The sequence below is a fragment of the Canis lupus genome, chromosome 3, assembly GCF_003254725.2.
Source record: "Canis lupus dingo isolate Sandy chromosome 3, ASM325472v2, whole genome shotgun sequence".
NCBI classification, from domain to species: Eukaryota; Metazoa; Chordata; class Mammalia; order Carnivora; family Canidae; genus Canis; species Canis lupus.
The window spans coordinates 12323728-12328483 of record NC_064245.1 but is presented as its reverse complement, the minus strand read 5'-3'; the positions used below and the strand labels follow the sequence as shown (position 1 = coordinate 12328483).

At 32.6% G+C, this 4756-nt stretch overlaps 1 pseudogene; it reads right to left on the bottom strand.

The window, feature by feature from the left end:
• Positions 1–2565: 2565 nt before the first annotated feature.
• LOC125754812 (cytochrome b5-like) lies at positions 2566–4381 on the bottom strand (annotated as a pseudogene).
• Positions 4382–4756: the final 375 nt, after the last annotated feature.

Below are 4756 nucleotides of genomic sequence, written 5' to 3'. Positions count from 1 at the left end.
TTAATTGCATATTTTTTCTGACAGCTTCACTTTTACATGGAATTTTTGAACATTTAAAACACAAATTGAAAGTTTATCGGTGTCTCAAATCTTTAATAAAAATAGCTTTTCATGTAAATTTTGAATGTGACTTAAAGCATTAACCTAATTTTTAAACGACCAAAATTCAATATTTATATTTGCACAAAATTGTTATTCATGTATATACCTTAGGTATTCGTATCTCTCTTTTTTCTTTCTTTCTTTCTTTCTTTCTTTCTTTCTTTCTTTCTTTCTTTCTTTCTTTCTTTCTCTGTCATCATGTTTATCTATATGCTATCTATCTTAAAAAATTGTCATAAAGTTTGTCCTTAATGATTATTTAATAATTATGAGAAGAAATAAGATTTCAGCAATAGACTTACATTTTAAAGGTTTTTAATTAATTATTTGTGCCTTAACAATTTATTTACTGTTTTTTAAAAAACAGAAAACCTGTGAGTACCATTTAAATGACTTTTTTTCCTTTTGACTTCAATGGGGGAATATCTAGCTCATCTTTACTTAAGACAAAATGGAAATTAAGTAGATTAATCTCTCAGTGGGATTTATCATCATCAATAAATTAAAGCACAAAGTAAATGGTCAATTTAGTCTAAGAATTAGCCGGCTAGAAGATTTTAATATTGTCAAGCTATCATTGATCACTCAGAATTTAAAAGATGATTAACCTTATCATTCCATTTTCTAGAGATTTTTAAAAATGCATTTTAAAAGCCAGACATATTTCTAAAATATCATACCTATAATAAGTAAATGATGTAGTGATAGAACGCCAAAAAAAGTTGATGAACAAAAAGGCATATTCTAAGAGTTCAGGAGTAGAAAGAACAGAAGAGGTCTTTTTGGTTTGGTTTTAATGTAGGGAAAAAGGAAAAATACATGTATTAAAATTGTTTTCATAAGTCAAAGGAAATTAAAATTTCATGTATGATTTCATGCATTTGTGGGATTCAAGAAACAAAAAGATCAACATAGGGGAAGGGGAAAAAAGAGAGGCAAGTAAACTATAAGAGACTTTTAACTATAAAGAACAAACTGAGGATTGAGGGAGGGATGTGGGCAGGAGTTGGGCTACGTGGGTGATGGATATTAAAAAGGGCACTTGTGTTGAGCACTGAGTCCTATATGAAAGTAATGAATTATTAAATGCTACTCCTGAAACCAGCATCACACTATATATTAACTAACTAGAATTTAAATAAAAATTGAAGGTCCAGGGCAGCCCGGGTGGCTTAGCAGTTTAGCGCCACTCCAGAGCCTGGCTCTGGAGACCCGGGATCAAGTCCCACATTGGGCTCCCTTCATGGAGCCTGATTCTCCCTCTGCCTGTGTCTCTGCCTCTCTCTCTCTTTCTGTGTGTGTGTCTCTCTCTTTTTTTCTTTTTCTTTTTGGCAAAATAGTAAAATCAAAATCCTCATAATTGATGATGAAGAGTCTGTTAATACAAAATATATATATATATATATATATTAATATAAAAACCACCTAAGTAGATACAGAATATGCTTTCTATAAGGTATACAGTACCTTAGATGTGCAGTATCCATAAAATTGAACAGGTGTTAAACAGAACATTATTTTTAAAATATCCATCCTACACATTAGAAAGAATAAGTGTAGTTCATTGTATGCTGAGTAAAGAAATAGAGAAGCAAAGAGGTTTTGTTTATCCCCAGGAAAGAAAGATGGAGAATTCCATAAACTGCTTAAAAGAAGGAAGTAAAAGTTTGAAATGTTGAGAGTGTGTTTTATATCACGCATGAGCACTGCATAGCATAGAAGTTTTCAACCACTTTAATGTTGCCCACAAAGAAGGCCAAGACACTTTCTGTATCTGCATAATTTGATAACATCAGGTATTGTGAACTTTTTTTAAATGCTTTTATTTATAATATTTGTCTTTAGAATATATCTACATAGGCAAGCCTAATCTTAATTCTAAATTCTAAAATCTCTCATGAATCAATCAATCAATCAATCTTTAAAAAAATTGAAGGTCCAAAATATTAGTAAAGTCATACTTCTAGTTCTCTCCATTATGTATAAGAAACAATTGTTTATGGCAATACCTAGAAGTTAGTTTCTACTCTATATGATTTTACAAACTTAATTTACTTTCTGTGATATTCATTTAGCGAAGGTACATAAATATAAACACCAAAGTTTGGCCTGTTATGTGTATAGTCATACACCTATTTGTGTGACTAAAAACCTAAGGTTGTTATACATAGGGTTATTTTTTTAACTATATATAATCAGGAAACTAAACAGGAATTAACACATTTTATAGAGGCCTGACATTTGGTAAACTTTGCATCTGGCTATGCCAATGAGTCAATAACTAGGGGTTAAAGACTATAAATTCTAGGTACCATCTAGGCACCATCTGACAGACTTTTTCATAAGTGGTACAGCTGCATTTTTCCCAGCAATTCACTTTAACAACAAAAGTAATTTTTAAAGAATTAAATAGTAAGGAATGTTTCGCAATTTTAAAAAATATTAAAATTATTTTTCAGGTGACCGTTTCCTTCTGTCCGTTGAAACAGTTAACATTGGCTTCTTTCTCCCTGGTCCAAAGCAGTCTTTTCTTTCATTGGATTCTAAGAATGTGTTTGTCTTGGACAGTGTAGAGGGGATACATCAGTGCAACCACCAGTGCTGAGATGGTTGGGATCACCCAACTGGTCCACCACCTGGAATTAGAATCAATAGCAGTAATGAGAGTTTCCAAAGGCTTGCTTATCTTCGATCTGCTATCCAGATGAGTGACTTATATTTTGGACATTTCTCTAGTGTCTGTAGAAGCCCGACATACTCAGAGTTTTCAGTAGCATCCCCTCCAGTTTGTTCCCTTAAGACTTCTTCCCGCCAGGATGCTCCTCCAAAAGCTTGGTCAAATCGTACATTTTGGATTGGTATGGATCAGCCAAGTGCTTTTGCTATGGTTGTGCTTCTAGATCTCTTCCAGGGTGTAGTACTTGACAGTCTGGTCCAACTACTCATTTTGGAACACAGCAATCCACAGACAGTGCAGACACCAGCCCAGCCTGGTGCAGCGCAGTATGCATCTCAGCTAGCTGGGTCCCGGACATTCCCTGTGCTGTGGCCCCACACCCAAAGCCCTATTTTCTAGAAATTTTGCTGGCATTTTTAAAGAACAATTTAGCGGAATAGCAGAATATTGACAAGTTTCATTTCAGAATAATTTTTTGAAGATCAAATATTAAGATATTAATTTCAATTCATTTTATTTCAATTTACTTTATATTGCTTTCTAACATATTCAAGTTAATGATTATTTTGCTTAATTATTAGTGATAGATATAGCATTTGTTTTTGGCATATACTTTGGATTTTGCATAATCCTTAATACAGAGGCAAGCTATATCTTCCTTCTTTCTCTGACTATAATGTAGAATTACATTCCTGGAGTGTTTGATTGTATTGATATTTTCTAGCTCAGTGTTTCCTAATTGTCATCCTACCATAATACATTTTCACTAGTTCATAATGCAGAGAGAAAAATAAGGATAATGTATATTTTGCATAAAATCTGAATGTGCTTGATTTAAGAAGTATTCTTTATTTTGAGTTTATACTTTCTTAATGCTATAAATTTCCATAGTCCTGTTATTTAGAAATTACAGTAATAATAGGTGGTGGTTGGCATTGATTTAATAAGATATACTTATGTGATGAAATAAAATGTCTGCAACATTTCGTCAGACATGTAAGTATTTAATTGTGGAATTTCACCAGTCCTTCAAGCTTAGAGGATTAAGAACTACTAATTCAATTATTATATAATTCTTCAAAATCCTTGAACAAAGGAAAAAAATCTAAAAAACTCACTTAAAGGAAATCTGTGTTCATATAGTGATAAAAAATCTATTTGAAAATAAATGTTCAATTCTGATTATAGTAATTATGGATCTTCATTTTTATCTGTAAGTATCCTAAGGTAGAGTTGGTCCTTTGTACTGATGTGACTTTTTTTTTAAATTTTAAATATTTTACTTATTTAAGAGAGTGAGCGAGCAAGTGAGCGAGAGAGCATGAGAGGGGGAGGACCAGAGGGAGAAGGAGAAGCAGACTCCCTGCTGAGCAGGCAGCCCCAGCATAATACCCTCGGGGATTAGGGCTCCATCTCCAGACTCTGGGATCATGACCTGAGCTGGAGACAGACGCTTAAACGACTGAGCCACTCAGGTGCCCCCTGATGTAGCTTTTGATCAGATTTCTGGATTTCATTTTATATGGGTCAACTTTGTTTAGAAATTTAAGTGCAATTAATTAAACTAACTGTATTTTTCAGTCCATGGCTTACTTTTTTCATTGGTCCTTACAACACTTCCTCTCTCTTTCCTTTCTCTTTTTTCTCTCATACTGCACTTTCATTTTCTCCTCTTTGAAAACTATTTAAATATCTTTAATCTATATATTTTACTTTGAATATGTTCCTCCAAAAGCATATTGTTTTATATCCATATATTCTTAATTAATGTAAGTATATTATCTTATATTTTTCATTCTATTTCTTTTAAAACTGAGTCTTCCTTTTGTTCATATTGTTACTTGTACATCTAATGTAGCTTCTAGCTGCTGCATATAATTCCTTAGTGATTCTTTGGACAATTAACTGATGAGAAGTGGAAAGATATTTACAAAATCCAATAATAACCAGGGTTTCATATTGAAAATATGCAAATGT